The following is a 7,464-nucleotide window of genomic DNA, read 5'->3' on the forward strand; positions in this document are numbered from 1 at the left end:
GCGAAGAGCTTAGTATTCTCTAACTCTTCAGACTCTGGCTTCTTTTTTAACAATCCCTTCTTCGACTTAGCTTTATGTTCTTGAAGTCATTCTATGTGGCACGGTGGATAGGTTTTTTTGTTTTGTTTTTGTCAACTTGATACAAGCTAAGAGCTATCTGGGAAGAGAAACTTCAATTGAGAAAAATGCCTCCATTGGATTGGTTTGTGTGCAAGCCTGTGGACCATTTTCTTGATTGATGATTATGTGGGCGGGTCCAGGACACTGTGGGCAGTGCCAAGCCTGGACAGGTGGTCCTGAGGTGTATAAGAGAACCGGATGAGCAAGCCGTGAGAGCAATCCAGAATGCAGCATTCCTCCACAGCCTCTGCTTCCGTTCCTGCCTCCAGGTTCCTGCTCGGAGTTCTCACCCGGACCTCCTTCACGGTGGCGGTGGCGCTCTAAGCCAAAATAAACCCTTTCCTCCCCACGTTGCTGTTGGTCACGGTGTTTTATCAAAGCGATAAAAACTAGGTTACTCCAGACTCTAGTCCCCTCAGTTCTCTTTGTTTGATCCCTTAAAGTGAGAGACGCAGGGGAAGTGTATGCCAAGCATACACCTAGACACAGGAAACTGGGCAAAAGACAATCTCTGGCAAGATGAATGCCAATGGTTTGGGCGGGGAAACTAAATTTGACAGATTAGAACAGAGAGACGTGCCTGTTTCAGCCTGTCTGTGCTGCGGTAATAAAGCAGAGATGCTGGGATAGCCAACACGAGAATGACTTTACTTCTTACAGTTCTGGAGGCTTGCGAGTCCATGTTAAGGTGCGAGGCAGCCATTGAGGGCCTTTCTGAAGCATTCTCGCAGGGGCAGGAGCGAGACGGGTAAGCAGGACAAAGTGGCAGAGTAGGAAGGAACTGGCTCCAGGGTATTCTGTAAGCCCGCCCTCCTCAAAGATTGTGAGGAGCGAGGAGCGGGTGTGGCGGCAGTCCCAAGATGGCGCCCGGGACTGCAGCTAAGTCTCATGACTAGCACCTGACTTCCTCACACACCTGAAACTAGCCACGTCCATTGTGAGAGCTGCGCAGGCGCACCATGACGCAAGATCAGGCCATGTGACGTGGACCTATGAACTGAGACTACGTAGTCTGGACTGAGGAGGCGGAGTTGAGGGAGGATATAAGGGAGTGTGCTGGGGGCAGAGAAGAAGGAAGGGAAGAAAAGAGAGATTGCTGCTTGCATGTAGAAAGAAAGGTTCCTGAATAAACTGCTTTGAGAAGAACGTCGTGGTGTTGTTCCTTTCTGCGGGACGGAGACGGAAATGACAAGTGGTGGCCTGTACGGGGAAATTCATTCAGAACTCATTGCAGTCAGGGTGGCTAGCCGGTAAGTTCCCAGGTAAGTGGGACAAGTCGCAAAGCTCTCAGATTGAGACTATAAGGTTCCCGGTTTTGGGACGAGGGTTAAGTTCTCAGATTGAGACCATAAGGTTCCCGGTTTTGGGACAAGTCACACCAAGCACAATGGGGAACTCAACATCAGCTCAGACAGTTCGACAAGCCCTCAAGGATTTGTTAAAAGCGAAAGGAATCGGGCTAAAGAAAGAAATAGTAGAGAATTTTTTGTTGTTGTTGTTCTTTTTTTCAGAGCTGGGGACCGAACCCAGGGCCTTGCGCTTCCTAGGCAAGCGCTCTACCACTGAGCTAAATCCCCAACCCCGAGAATTTTTTAAAAGCAATGAACCAGGTTGCTCCGTGGTTTCCGGTGACAGGACATCTTACAATGCCCAGTTGGAAGAAATTAGGGAAAGATTTGAGGTTTGCCGAGGAGCAGGGGGTTTTACCAAAAGGAGTGCTGCCAGTGTGGAAATTAGTGAGAAATCGCACAGGGGATGAGGAAAGGTGTGGCTCGGAGCTCCAAAAGGGAAATGAGGCACTAAATCAGGTTAGGGAGGAATGTTCTCAAAAAATCAGAGACCGAGGGAAATGCTAGCAAGGGGGAAATGTCGGAAGACGATATGGAAAGCATCACTGACAGCTTAGAGAAAGTGAAACTAAAGGTAGAACCATCGGCTCCGGGGCCACCTCATCCGCCTCTGTACGCTCCAGGCAGGGCAGAGGGACGTGGCTTACACCTGGAAATCTGGAGAGTTTTTGGCATTACTGCAGCCATTGTTACTGCTATAGCAGTTTCTGCTGCCGCCGCAGCCATTGCTGCGGCCATATCCCTTACCGCCATAGTACAGACTGCGGTAGCTGTAAGTAATTTATCCGCAGGTGTTGCAGAAGCTTTAGATGTTCAGGGTAATATTAATAGTCAGTTGAAAGCGGGAATTTTGCTGCTGTATCAAAGGGTCGATTTGCTCCAGGAACAAGCGAATATTATGATGGGGTTAATGCAATTGGGTTGTGAGTGGAAATATTCAGGACTGTGTGTCACTTCCATACCATTTGTGAATGTCAGTCATGCTGCTCAGATATCCCGTAATATATCTCAGTATCTTACAGGAATTTGGTCTCAACACTTTGATGGACTAGTTCAGGAATTGAGACAATCCATCGTCCATATCAACTCCACTCGAGTGGACGGTCACCGTGGAAGTGGTGGGAAAGGGGAAGTTTAAAGGTGTCGGCTGGAATTACTGGATCACAAAGTCTGCTGCAGCACGAAGAGCCCTCTGTAGCCTCAAAGCTAACCAGCCTCTGGTTCCTAACAGCTGAAGCTTCCAGACTTACAAGCGGCAAGGCAGTGAACCAGAACCGTAGCAGCACACCACAAAGGATGATTCAAGCCAACACAGAGCATGTCCTTAGCTGGAGGACTGGCCGATTAGATTGCCGCCATTGCCTCACGGCTGAAAGAATGGGCTGGACTTGCTGGACTTGCCCTATGACTGATTCTTATTAGCGTCCTGGCCTTTTGGTGCATGTGCTGTATACAGTTTTGTCAGCATGGAACTCAAGCCTTAATGATACAGGCTTTTGTAGCAGTGGAGACAGGACAGTCTCCTCAAGTATGGCTTGGCATGCTAGAGAAGTAGTCAATGATGGGTAAGACTCCCTGGGCGTGTCACCAACCTAAGACAGGGATCAAACCTAAGCTGTTTGTCTCCCGATGACAGACGGGTAAGGGGCATTGCTGCAGGGGGCAACCTAAGACAGGCATTCTCTCTGCCAAAAACATAAAGAAGGGGGAGATGTGGGGAGCGGGTGTGGCGGCAGTCCCAAGATGGCGCCTGGGACTGCAGCTAAGTCTCATGACTAGCACCTGACTTCCTCACACACCTGAAACTAGCCATCCATTGTGAGAGCTGCGCAGGCGCACCATGACACAAGATCAGGCCATGTGACGTGGACCTATGAACTGAGACTACGCAGTCTGGACTGAGGAGGCGGAGTTGAGGGAGGATATAAGGGAGTGTGCTCGTGGGCTGTGTGGAGAAAAGGGAAGAAAAGAGAGATTGCTGCTTGCATGCAGAAAGAAAGGTTCCTGAATAAACTGCTTTGAGAAGAACACTGTGGTGCCGCTCCTTTCTGCAGGACGGAGACGGAGACAACACAAGATCTTGCTATTCAACCCACCATCCCCACTTCAGCCTTGCCAACATGGGATTGCAGGTATAGGCTGCCCCCAGCCTTACCCACTTTTCATATGAACATTAGCCTATTATTGAGGGGGCCTCCCAGGGGCCCCACCCCTTAATACCATCATGTTGCTGACTAAGATTCAATATAGGAATTTTTGGAGGCCATATTTAGACCAGAGCAATGCCCAATATCACTTATAAACTATTTTTTAAAGATGTATTTATTATGTATACAAAATACTACCTGCATGTATGCCTGCAGGCCAGAAGAAGACACCAGATCTCATTATAGATCATTGTGAGCCACCACATGGTTGCTGGGAATTGAACTCAGGACCTCTGGGAGAGCAGACAGTGCTCTTAACCTCTGAGCCATCTCTCCAGCCCACTTATAAACTACCTTAAAGATCAAATTCCTATCACTAACAACAGCTTGAGCCTTACATATATTTTTGCTGTGTTCTTACATCAGGTAACACAAGACTGTGTTTTGAGGAATCGTTTCTGCAGTCCACTAAGTCAATCAGCACACCACGATTCCCATATGGTAACATAAATCAATAAATAAATAAGAATTAATCAGACTTTCATCTTGAGCTTTAAACAATAGAAATATCTTTAAACCGAAGCTGAAGTTAACCTGCCGTGTTCTGAGAATAACAGACGCCGTGAGCCAGAGTACGGGAGAGTTCAGACATCATCAATAGAACCAGCAGGAATAGCTGTGCTTGGTGATGTGCTGTCTGCACGCTGACCTGGAAATCAATTGGCTCTAACTGGAGCTTCACTATCAAGGTCACCAGTTTCTCTTCTACTACAGAAAATGACCCCTAATCATGTCAAGAAGTTCCTGCTTTGTAAGTTGTGGTTAGCCATCTTAGAGGCTTAGACTCCCATCAGAACGTGGGGCTGGGCTATAGCTCCGTGGTCAAGCACTTGCCTAGCACACGTGAGGCCCCGAGTTCAGTTCCTGGTACTGCAAGAAAGAAGATGTACTCTAAAACAGATGTGCCTGTTTCAAAGGCAAACGGAAAATTGTTTTTTAAATGTCGATCTTCCAGTGTAAGTCTGCTCTTGGATTCTAAAATTGTGTTTTACATATACAGTCCTGTGTCTATGTTTATGCTTGAAAAGTACCACCCAGAAGAAGAAGACAGTATCATTGGCCAAACAGGACATGCACTTATCTTTTAGTTATGTCCTTAAGGTCTGTGGGTGAACCGAAGGGGAAGAGGCCCAGGCAGTTGAGCACAGCTCCTACCTCCATTGGAGTCTTTAACTGATGAGGATGATTTCAGGGTATATACAATAGCCACCCACCCAGTGAGTCTAGAGATATAGGAACTGGATTAATTTCTCACCCAAGTTCCACTGAGCTCAAAACTCAGGACATAATGCAGATCTTTTTATTTAAGTAGTGTGTAACTTTCATTTTTTAAAAATCTTATTTTTAATGATGGTTCTTAAATGCTTTAACCTTCCTCGTAACCCATCACCCACCAGAGGGTAGTGGAAAAGAAAGAATATAGGGGAAGTGGGCCTCTCTGGAGCGACTCCCATATGTGATGTCTGGAAACCAACAGTTCAGCCCACAGGTTAGCAGGCAGTGGCAGCTTGATCTACTCACAAACACCTCACAGCTACACCAGCAATCCAGTTCAGGACAGTCAGGTTGGCAACAGTGGTGACACGATCTAGCAGAGACAGCCAGACTTCAGGCTCGGTGCAAGTAGCAGGAGGGGCCCAGGGGGATAGCAGGAGTTCTAAGCTGTCTTTCTCAGGAAAACGAAGATCATCAAAGAGGCAAAGGCCACAAGCACTGCACAGCTAGCTGTACCAGCAAGCCAAGCTCTGTCTCCGTCACTCTGTGGAGTCCTATGTATACCCTCCAAACATCACGTGTCCTCTACATGCCTTGCCTCAGCGTCTGATTAGCCCGATTCCCAGGAAGCAGCAACGAACTGCAGCATACCACAGAAGGTTTTTGGCGGACTCTCTCTATGGCATCTCAACAAATGCAGCTCAACTACAAAATGTAAGGAGGACCAATACGTGCATGTCATTAGTAAAGAATCCTTTATCACGTGTCCTTTATTTAGCAGAACGTGCTTGCTTTAGCAGAGCTTTTTCTCTCCCGTGTCTGTTTCAGTGCAACATTCTTCTACCAGTTGACCTTAGCCTTTCACGCCTGTGTCCATTTTACCAAAACATTCCTTCATGTGTTTGCCCCAGCAAAACACCATTCCAAAAACCCTTTAAATTTCCACTTCAGTGGTGTTAAGGCTTGAATGTGCCCACCTGCTCCCACAAGTTAGAAATCGAATCCCCAATACAACAGTGTTGAGTGAGGGCTGGTGGGAGATGTCTAGATCACAAGGCCCCTGCTTCATGATATGCAAGTATATGAATATGTTATTAAAAGGCTTCGGAGTTGGGAAGACGGCTCAGCTGGTGCAATGCTTGCTATGCACACATGAGGACCTGAGTTCAGATCTTCAGAGCTTTGTAAGGGAGGAAGCTGAGCTCACTTGCAATCCCAGAGGTGGATGTGGAGATGGAAGGTTCCCTCGAGCTTCCTGGCCAGCCAGGCTGGTCCACAGTTGTATGAGAGACATTCCTTGTCTGTAAAAAAGTAGAGTAGAAAACCAACTAAGGACAACACCTGTCTTAGTCAGGGTTCCATTGCTCTAAAGAGATACCTTGACCACAGCAATTCTTATAAATGAAAACGTTTAAGAGAGGCTGGCCTACAATTCATAAATTTAGACCATTGTTGTCATGGTGGGAGCATGGCAACATACAGGCAGATATGGTGCTGGTGAAATAGCTAAGAGTTGTACATCTGGACCAGCGGGCAGTAGGAAGATACAGACAATGGGGCAGGCTTTGACTTTAGAAACCTCTAAGTCCACCTCCAGTGACACACTTCCTCCAACAAGGCCACACCTCCCAATTCCTCCCAATAGTGACACTCTCTAATGGCCAGGCATTCAAATATATGAGCCGTTGGGAGCCATTCTTAGTCAAACCACTTCAAAACCCTGATGTCAACCTCTGGCCTTCAGGTGCAAACACACACACACACACACACACACACACACACACACACACACACACACGGGGCGGGTAAGGCTGAGGGTTTCATCATGGGATGAAAGGCATAAGGTCAGAGTTCACAAATGTGAGGCCAGGATCTTAAGAGCCCCCCCAGCATGCTGAACAGAAATAAATACCGTCTGTCTATAAATTTCCCAGACTATAATATATTGCTTGACTAACACATAAGAACTTAGCATGTGTACATTTACAGGGGTTGTGGTTTGGGGTGAGCAATGGAAGCCTGAGATCCCTTCTCTGGGGTCCGGAAGCCACACTGCACAGGGTAAGCGTTTATAGTTAGCAGGAAGTCCCAACTGACAAGGCAAGGTCTGATGGCTACACTCTTTCTCTCTAAACTTGTCTTTGTTTTTCTATGATAGTTAATTTAAAACGACACTTTAACACTTGTGCCAAATAATGGGAAAATGAGATTTTAAAATGCGAGCAGCTGGCTTTTCAACCTTCCTAGCACATCATGATCAGAAGCAAAGTGCCCTTTGGCAGCCACCCTCAATGCTGGACACGTCTTGGCCGGTCTCCAAAGGCAACCAGCATGGAATCCTGGTGCAGTCAGATGGTATTCCTGCCGCCGGGCCTGAGCTTCGTCAGCGCTCTGTACTTGTAGGCTGACTGACCTTCCAAGAGGTTTCTGTAGCCCAGTTATTGATTAGAGAGAAACATTTCCATGGATCCTCAGCCAACTTCCTTGCTTCCTCTGTAGTCTATTCGCCCAGGCAGGTGCTGCAGAGGTCCCTGTAAAACCCAGGATCAGTTATAGTCCTCCTCTGTATCTAT

General features: G+C 47.3%; 1 long non-coding RNA gene across 1 annotated transcript; it reads left to right on the forward strand.

Moving 5' to 3' along the window:
- Window positions 1–1,162: 1,162 nt before the first annotated feature.
- Window positions 1,163–6,817, forward strand: LOC134482702 (uncharacterized). Its single transcript, XR_010059144.1, has 2 exons — window positions 1,163–3,601; window positions 4,043–6,817. It is a non-coding gene; the product is annotated as an uncharacterized LOC134482702 (long non-coding RNA).
- The last annotated feature ends 647 nt before the right edge of the window (window positions 6,818–7,464 follow it).

This window comes from Rattus norvegicus, chromosome 17 (genome assembly GCF_036323735.1).
Source record: "Rattus norvegicus strain BN/NHsdMcwi chromosome 17, GRCr8, whole genome shotgun sequence".
Lineage (NCBI taxonomy): Eukaryota > Metazoa > Chordata > Mammalia > Rodentia > Muridae > Rattus > Rattus norvegicus.